The sequence below is a fragment of the Choloepus didactylus genome, chromosome 7 (assembly GCF_015220235.1).
Source record: "Choloepus didactylus isolate mChoDid1 chromosome 7, mChoDid1.pri, whole genome shotgun sequence".
Classification (NCBI taxonomy): Eukaryota; Metazoa; Chordata; class Mammalia; order Pilosa; family Megalonychidae; genus Choloepus; species Choloepus didactylus.
This window is the reverse complement of record NC_051313.1, coordinates 66183418-66193639: the sequence shown is the minus strand read 5'-3', so window position 1 is coordinate 66193639 and position 10222 is coordinate 66183418. Positions and strand designations below refer to the sequence as shown.

The 10222-nt window shown below is 37.2% G+C and overlaps 1 pseudogene; it reads right to left on the bottom strand.

The window, feature by feature from the left end:
• Window positions 1-5559: 5559 nt before the first annotated feature.
• Window positions 5560-7140, bottom strand: LOC119540981 (annotated as a pseudogene).
• Between the last annotated feature and the right edge of the window lie 3082 nt (window positions 7141-10222).

Genomic DNA, 10222 nt, shown 5'->3' with positions numbered 1-10222 from the left:
GTGGAGGGAATAGCAGTACAATATTCCTGAAATTAGAATCAGATTGACATATTCAAGAAGCAGAGAAAAGGCCCCAGTAGCTGGAGCATAGCAGGCAAGGAAAGAGTGGAATGAGCTGAAGCTGGATGAGTGGGCAGGTGCCAGATCATTTAGAAATTTGGATTTTGACTTTATAAGATGTTTGGGTTTTCTTCTAAATGTAATGGGAAGTTACTGAAGAGTTTAAATCAGAAAAGATATCATGTAACATTTTAAAAGAGTTTTCAAAGACCTAGATGGCTGTCATTTGGAGAAGTTAAGTCTCAAGAATGAAACTGAAGAAACAAATGTAGATCACTGCTTTAGGCCAGAAGAGAGAAGGTGATGTCTTGGACCGACGTGGTTGTTGAGGAGGTTGTGCAGAGAGGATGGGTTCAGAATTGAGTCACTGATGCCAATGAAAGCCTATACAAAAACCTACAAAACATGATAATATGATGAATAAAAAGTTGCTAAAAATCTGGGGCACAAGCATTTGTGCAGCAAGATATTTCTTGTTGTTTGGTAAGAGCATTTCCCTGGACCCCCAACCTTTTACAAAGACATTGACGGCCTCTGAAGTTTCTGAAGGGGGCTCATAAAATTGAAATTTTTCTTTGATGGCATCAATGTGCAAATAATGATTGAAAACTGGGTGCTGGCTTCATAGGTAGATAGAGCAGGATTTCATCTGGATCCATGCTGAAGGGAAATTGTGTAACAGCCATTTCCTCCATGATATGCCACAAAATATTAGAGGAAATGTTAAGAAACTCTGAGTATTTTATGGAGTGAATAATGCCACTTGACAGAGGCATAACTTCAATTTTACTCTTGCTGCTCTCCTAAAGCCAGAGAGCCATTACAGAATTGCAGGATGCATTCAGCAATGGAAGTAAATCAAAGGAAATCTAAGCCTCATTGTATTTTCTTTTCTTTGAAATCTTCCAGTATAAGCTAAGCCTGATGTAAATCAAGACAGCTGTTACAAAACATAATTTTCCTTAACGACTAGCTATTGAAAGCTATTTTAGACTTTAAAACAAGAAGATGATTTGTTTTATCTAGCTGCATATAGTAGAATTTGATGTTGTTTCACAAATGTTTTTTCTTTAATTTTTGAAATCATTTTTTATTGTTAAATATAACATATATACATAGAAGTGATAACTTTCCAAGTGCAATTTAACAAGTAGTTAGAAAATAAATTTCAAAAAATATTACGGGTTACAGTTCCACAGATTCAGTTATTTACTTATTATGAAATATAACATATATATATACACACATATATATACACACACACAAAAAGGTAATATCTTTCAAAGTGTGATTTAACAAGTAGATATATAGGAAATTTCCGAAGTTGTTAAGAGTTACAGTACCATAGTTTCAGTTATTTCTTTATTGTGAAATATAACCTATTATAAAATGGTATAGCTTTCAAATTACAATTTAACAAGTAGCTATAGAACAAATTTCAAAGGATGCTATCTGTTACAGTCCCACCATTTCAATTCTTTCCTTCTAACTATTCTAGTACCCTAACAACTAAGACAAAGAAAATTGTATAAAGATTCAGTATCCATAATCCTTTGTTAATTCCATCTTGTCTGTTGCTACCCTTTCCTCTAGTTTAATCGCTTTCCTGATCTTCAGGGATATCTAGGCAGTGACCACCCTAAGTTGTTCATGTTAAAAAGGGGTGTCAGCTTTATGAGAAAAGGAGACACATCTAGTTGATGTTCTTGAAAAGGCTGTTGCTTCTGGGTTTGGGGACTTACCTGGCATAGGAGCTCTCTGAAGGATTTAATTTTCTGAAGTATAAACTTAGTGGGTGAAACTTTTGTAGAGTCCCAGGTATTCTATAAGGTTTTGGGGACTACTGTTGACTTGGGCTTATCATATTGTGGTCATTTGGCATATCTAGGTGAAGTTTGCATAGGAGTAACCTTCAGGACAGCCTCTTGACTCTATTTGAACCCTCTCAGCCACTAAAACCTTATTTTTTTGACTTTCTTTTCCCTTTTTTGGCCAAAGAGGCATTCTTAATCCCTCAATGCCAGGATCAGGCTTATTCCCAGAGTCCATGCCCCATGTCTCCAGGAAGCTGATTCATCTTGGGGGTCCTGTTCCATGTTGGGGGAGGGTTATAAATTCATTTGCAGAGTTGGGTGCGTCCCTCCAGCTGCCATCTCTCCTCTGTTTTTTGTCGGTGTCCCCTTCATGTAATGTGGGGGACCCTCTATGGCTGGTCACACTCAAAACCAGGGTCCCTGTTGTCCTCTGGCTCCTTTCTAGTTACGTTCACAAGAAGGAGAAGCCTGTTGGCCTCATCTATTCCACCATCTTCCCGGAAGTCTCCTCTCACAAACTTTCGAAGTGAAATAATACCTAATTCAGACTTGCATGATTTTATTATAAAAATACTTTTTTATGTCAAGAAACCACCCTGAGCCCTACGTTTAGTGGTCTCCTACCACTGGGGGTGAAATCCCCACTACTATTGAGAAATCCACACCCCTAAGACCCAGGAAAACATAAGCTCTACCTAAGACTGAAGCTGAACCAGAATAGGGAGGAAAACCCATTGCTCCCTCACTTCCTCTCACCAGACTAGCAAGAACCCTAGGCTGGGGGGTGGGTGGGGGCATAGAGACAGACCCTTTCTGAGGCACATGTGCATAGGGAAAACCTAAAGCTGAGGGTGGAGGAGAAACATTGAGAAAAATTCTCCAGCAAAAATCCTCACCCTAAGCAAAAGGGAATGCCAGAGGAATTTGAAGCTAGTGGTGCACTGACAGTTACCATGGCAATAATGAACAATAAACCCAACCCCTGACTAGGCTAACTCAACCCACCTACAATAATAGACTAGAGGAGGAAGAGATGTGCCCATTTCCAGGCATAAATTTACCTCTGCCTCTACTCTATTACATGGTATGTCTGGTAATAAAAATTTAAGAAACACACAAACTATTAAGGAAAAAAGCCCACTGTGAAGTGACAAAGCCATCAATAAATTCAGACTGAGAGATAATCCAGAAGTTACAATTACCAGACAGGGATTATAAAATAAATATCATTAATATGTTAAACACTCCAGTATGGAAAAGGTAGACAGCATGCTGTAACAGGTTGGGAACTTTAGCAAAGGGGGATGGAAAGTATAGGAAAGAGTCAAATGGAAATACTAGAAATCAAAGGTACAGAGATGAAGAATGCCTTCAGCAGGTTCATCAATAGACTCTATACAGATGAGAAAAGAGTCAGTGAATTTGAAGGTAAAACAATAGAAATTACTTAAACTGAAATGCAAGGAGAAAAAAAGAGTGGGAGAACTAAAAACAGAGCAACCAAGAGCTCTTGTATAATATCAAATTGTCCAACACTGGTGTAACTGGATTCTCTAAAGGAGAAAAGAGAAAGAATAGGGCACAATAAATATATGAAGCTGTAGTAGTCAAGAATTTTCCAAGAATAATTAAATACATGAAACTACAGATCCAAGATTAGAGAACCACATTCACAATATGTAAAAAGAAAAATCACACTTAGGCACAACATGTTCAAATATCTGACAACCAAAGATAAAAAGAAAATCTTTAAAACAGCTATAAAAGAAGGAAAAGGCACAGTACATACAGAGGGACAAAAGTAAGAATTACAACAGACTTCCTTCAGAAACTGCAAGCCAGAAGACAAGGAAGTCACTTATTAAAGAGCTGAAAGAAAAAAAAATAAACCTGTCAACCTAGGATTCTATACCCAGTAAAAATATCTTTAATAAATGAAAGAGAAATAAGGAATTTTTAAGACAAACAAAACAGAAAATTCACTACAAAAGAAATTTTTCAAGTGCAAGGAAAATGATAACTAGTGGATCTGCACATGCACACACACACACACACACACACAATCCAAAGAGCTCCTAAAATGGTTAAAATAAAGGTAAAATGAAAGAAATTTTTCCTAATTTTATTTTATTTTTTTGCCTTTTAATCTAAAGTTTACTTCTGTTATACCTTTATCATTTTCTGGTATTGAAAATTGACTATAATTCACATATGAAACACATAGTATCAAAGTGCTAGACTGATATTTTCATGTCAATTTAATTAACAGTCATAATCATTTTCCTGATTTCAAAAGTGAATGGATATATCTGAGTATCTATGAATAGTTTTAACGTAGAGGTGGGAAACGGTGAGTGATCTAATACTGTCCAAGTCACAAAAGTTCTAAAATAAGTTCAAGTGGTTGATTCAGGGTGGTGGAAATTATGCTTTAAGATTTTAATGAGACTCCTTTCTGAAACTTTTCTTTTACTGACCCATCCATGTTCTTTAGGTTTGGCTTATTTAATACACCAGCTCTGTTCCTCCTCTTTAAAATATCATCTGAAGATTAACAAATGGTAATTATATGAAATTGTATGAAATATACTTGGGCTATCTTAGTAAGCACCTTGATTTGGTACCTGTGTTGCAAAAGTCATTTAAAACTCATTGTTAAGTGTGTTTAAGTAGCACCTTTAGTGCCTCCTTCACATAGTTGGTGCCCAATAATAGGGATTTTCCCTAGAGACCAGGAAACTTTGGTACTAGTCCTATATATGGAAGCAACTAACAATTTAGACAAGTCATTTAACTTATGTTCTTTGGTTTCCATATTTGTAAAATGGAGATAATACTCATCCTATTTACCTTATTTAAATGTTTGATATGGGAATATTATGTTAATGCACTCTGAAATACTACTATTTACCTTTTGTTTTGTAATCTCAATTTTTCAAAATCTTATCCCTGAAATTGAAGTTATATTAAATAGTAGTAGGCACTTGTATCTCCTTATTTAAAAGACTTAAGAAGTTCTCTTACTATGGTATGCCTCAGTTCCTAAGGTTTCATTTTCCCTCCACAGGAGATGAATTGACAGTTTGAAGTTGTCAAAACAATAACTTGAAGTCCTTAAAATCTGTGACAAATCATATGCAAAAGTAATTCTTTTCTTTGGATAACAGCCTGAGGCTTACTTGGAAAAGAATTATCTCAGATTTGAATTTGGTAACTTAGAATACTGTAGGGTACTGTGCTGCATAAATCTAGATATAACTTTTATTCAGATGGTTTTAAAAATCTGGAACATGATTTTAAAGGTGGTATGTCTCTTCTGGAAGGAAATCTTGCTGGTAGAAATTACAGTTTTTCAGATTATCAGAGAATGTATCCTGTTGTTTGCAAACCCCTCTAAATGAAAGAATTAAGAGGGAGAATGGTTTCATTTCATATTTTGGTTTGTAGGAGTTGGAAGGGGAGTGAAAAAAATCATAGGATATCCTTAGAACAATTTAACACAAATTATAGACATATATAGATCCTGAGATGTTCTAACAAATAAAAACAACATAGATGAACATGATCCAAGTGGTTTCCAAGACACTGTGATGGTGGATAAACAATCATTTTACAGTGTATGCTGAATGGATGTCCACGTCATGCCAGGCAAACTCTACTCTTTATCTCCAAAGCTGAAAACTATTCAATCCAGAGCAGGGGGCCAGACGACATCTACAGACTCAACATCCAGCTCAGGAATATCTGTGGTCACATTCATCAGAGAGCCAATGTTTGGGTTGGTTCTCCCAAAGTCTCCATGTACAAACTCTTTAATGTTGGTTCCAGCCTGAGTTTTCAGATAGAGGCGAAAATGATGCTTATTCACATTGTGTTTCTCTATGGTGTGAATGATGCGAGTTCTCACAGCTAAGGGCCTTTGGTGAAAGACCCCATAAAGGTGTTTTCTGGTCGATCTTTAAGTCCTTTATATCATTGAGGAATTCAATATCTTTCTTTTGTATTACTTTATTTGTCCATATAAACGCACTATATGTCTTGGTCTTTTCTTCTTCACCTTATCTCATAGGTCCCATTGCCTCCCTCGTCACAAGTTGCAGGTCCCGTAATTGGATTTTGTCAGACGAGTTATCAATTTTCTGCTGAAGCTCCTTAATTTCTTGTGAAGTGAAAGGTACTCTCTGAGTATTCGCCAGCTCAATTGCAAAGGGCCTTCCATTTCCTAATGTTCTCACATCTACATCTTCTCTTCCCAAGGAGGAAACATTAAAACTCTCTGCTTTGAATATTGTCAATAAATGATATGAAATTAATTCTTCCACAGAAGATTCAAGCTTTCCTTCTCCATCAGTTATCCAAGGAGTCTGTAGCAGATTCCTAGAATATTTATTTTATCTCCCAGCCACAAAAACAGCACCATGAGCACATTCAATTTCAAGAACAGTGCATACAGCCTCTGGTGAGTTTGGAGGACAAGGAAACTGCTTGCAGAAATCCTCTTCATTTATCTTATTCAAAGCTTTCATAACCATTCTAGTGAATACTGTTTGTTTATGGCTGGCTTGAAACAATCTGGACATATTGCACCTAGGAAGTGACAATCCTCAACTGTTTCTGGGTGAGCAAAGACCACACTCATTTTAAACAAGCTCTTTCCATCAATGGGAATACCCAGTTCCTCAGAAAACAGGGGATGAGTTATCCATTTGTAGGTTTCTTTCAGCTGAACTATATCATTTCTTCCCAGCAACAGATTTTGCTTTCCCATTTCCTATTTCATCAGCAACCACACAGCATGCTCTCTTACAGATAGCTGTGGTGGGAAGGAGACTGAAAATACCAAGTTGGTGAATTCATATCCAGATGCCTCAACCTTTTCGCACACCTTTTTAATAAATTCTTTTTCACAGAATTTTTGAAGAATTCCTAAGCATGCATTGCATACACTTAAATTTGAGTTCTTGGAAGCAATGTTTCCATCTCCAATAACCAAGATCCTTCCCTCTCCATTTTGAATCAGACTGTCAATTCCATCTTCTGGTTTTTGTAGTCGAATTTTACTGGGAGGTGGGTTTGGAATTTCCAAAATTGTTTCATTTTTTTTGGTATCCAGAAACTTCTGTAGCTCATTGAGCAATTCCTTGTAGGGAAGTTTGTAAGGTGCATGAAAATCCACATCATGGACTCTGAAGTTACATCTGGGACAGGTACCAGTACTAAGCAACAACCAGGCCACATGCTTGTTTTCCTCAGTCAACGGAAACATATTGAATTAGTGTAACCTGCCATTGTAGGACTGCTTGGGGCATTTCTCAGGTCTGAAAGGTACTGGCTCCAGCACAGCTTAGGGGAATTCTGATGTGTAGATCATTGTAGCCACGGCCAGAAATATCGATGTGCCCTCACCCTCTGGTTTAGAATGGAAACTCTTTCTATAGCAAACAAAACCAAAGCGTTTCTTTCCATGTGTTAGTGGCATCCTCCTGCCCTCTGGTCCCATCTGGCAAAGTACCACAAGGCTTGTTCTGACTGCAGGAGTGGGTGAGGTGGATGGCTTGGTGTTCAGCCCATTATTTTCCTTATTTAAAATTGCTGTAAAATAGAATTGACCATCTAAAGCAAAAATAATAGCAATATGTTGAGGGTTTATAATAGCATATGTAAAACTAATACATAAGACAACAATGTAACAAAAGATCAGAGGGGGAATTGGAAGTAAGTTTGTGAACTACATGAATGGTATAGTGTTATTTGATGATAGACTGTGATGAATTAAAGATGTATCTTATAAACCCTAGAGAAACCACTAAAAATTTAGAAAGAGGTATAAAAATAAGCTAACAGTGGCAATAAATGGACTCATAAAAATTACAATTAATCTAAAAGCAGGCAGAAAAAGAGGAAAAAGGGAACAAAGAACAGGTGGAAAAATAAACAGCTAGCAATATGGTAGAGTTTAATGCAAACTTATCAATAATTACATTAAATGTGAATAGTCTAATTACCATTAAAGGACTGAGATTGTCAGATTGGATAAAAACTGGAAGAAACCCAAATGTTCTTCAATTAGTCAATTGATAAACTATGTATTACTTTGTATTATTCAGTAACACAAAGAAATGGACTATTAATAAATACAATAGTATGAATGAATTTCAAATGCATTATGCTAAATGAAAGAAGGCTGATTAGAAGACTACAAACTCTATGAATCCACTCATATGACATACTTTCAAAGGCAAAACTATAGGGATTAAAAATATCAGTGGTTGCCAGAGGCTGATGTGTATGAGAGGTCTGACAGAACATAAAAAAGACAGTTATTTTCTCTTTTATGGCAGAAAATGTTTTTTATTCATTTTCTTATAAGCTGAATCTCCCTGTTTCTTAGCACCCTCTTGCCCCACCTTTCTCCCTCTGTCCCCAGAAAGCTCTAAAGATGAGAACTTGAAAGTTTTGCTGTGGTGTGCTAAGTAACTTCCAAAGGCATCTGCTTTGTTCAGTAAAATCATTGATAAATTGTTGAAGGTGGAAGGGCAGAAACTTCTCTTACTGCACCCACCCCCATTGTACCGGTTTATATATGTTATGTCCCCTAGAAAAAGCCATGTTCTTTGATGCAATCTTGTAGGGGCAGATGTATTGGTCTTGATTAGGTTGGAATCTTGTGATTGAGTGTTTTCATGAAGATGAGGGTTCTGGCAGTGGAAAAAGAACTTTTGCAGGAAAGAAAATAGAGCTCAAAGGAGGAGAATATGAAAGTTCTGCTGAGGTATGCTAAATAACTTCCTTTGTATGTCCCTGACATCACTAATCCTTTAGAATTTGGATCATAATGAGGGAACGGAAGAGGGGAAATGTTGCAAAATGCTGATTTTAGCTTCAAGGAGAATGCTGGGTAGTCGGAGGCAATTGCAGCAAGCCTAGCCCTTATGGATTAATTAAATAATATTTCCGGAGTGAAAATAACAGCTGTGTTTCTGAGTTTTGCCAAATTCTGCCTGGACATTGCTGAAAAACAACACTTTAAAAAATCATCTAATTTTTAAAGTGGGCAGGTGTAAACCTTATTTTAGCTCCCCAGTAGGAATGACAGTTTGAGCCTGGTAGCAGACATTGATGCTTAGTTTTGCTTACCAAAATAGAAACTGTGGACAGACCTGAAAGGACTACTTTAGTAGTCAGACTGCTTGGTGGAATAAATCAAGAGATCTTTGCAAGTACAGGTATTCTCTAAATACAATGTATTTTAAAAATAAACTGATAATTGTACTGACAGACTACAGCTGCAATTGGATATATTTTAACAAGCCCATGTTTCCTTTTCTACCCATCTCCTTTTAATGGATGTTCTCTTTCTGCATGTATCTGAAGGCACCTTTAGGTCTGCTTTCTTCCAGGTGTGTAGTCATTTACTCCTGGCTGTCAAAGACATCCAATAAGTAGATGCAGCATATTAGTTTTGGTTTTTATTAAGTAGATGAGGCTGTCATTGTGGCTGTCATTGTGCACATTATAATAAGATTCTCAAAGACCACAGCCAGACCCGTTCCTGCCAAGATGCAGTGGTACAGCTGGCAGGACTTCCATTAGTGCACACAGAGGCCCTTGCACAGACACTGCCACGCAACTAGTTGAGTCAACAGAAGATATTATCTGGATTTGCTTGTACAAATGTAAGGATAAATTTGAGCAAATAGTTACCTGAGGCTATTCCCAATGGAGTATGAGGAAATTGTGATAGATTGTTTCCAAAGATGGCAACACCATCCCTCCCTTTCTGCATGTTAGATGTTACTTTGCCCTCATCCATCAGGTGTTGCAATTTATTTCCCTTCCTTTAAATATGGACTAGCTTTAGTGACTCACTTCAATCGATAGAATGCTGCAGAAATGATGTTCTGGGATTTCCAGGCCTTGACCTTAACAGGCCTTGCATCTTCTGTTTTTGCACCTTTGGAGCGCAGAACAACCAGTTAAAGATGGAGGCCATATGATGGCAGATTATATCAGCCTTGCCATGGCCATTTCATTCACCCAAGTGGAGGCTCCAGATATGAAAACAAAGCCATCTTTGGCCTCCCAGCCCCATCTGGGCTGCTCCAGCCAACATAATGTGGAGCACAGAGGAGTTATCACTACTCAGTCCTTCCTCAATTGCAGAATCAAAAGCAAATAAATGACTTGTTTTCAGCCACACGGTTTTGGAGTGGTTTCTTATGCAGCAATGAGTAACCAATTATTATAATAATAATGGTACTAACAATGATGATGATGGTGGTGGTGAAAGAGTTAATGCTGATTTAGCACCTAATATGTGCTGACACTCTCCTAAGTGTTCTAATTAC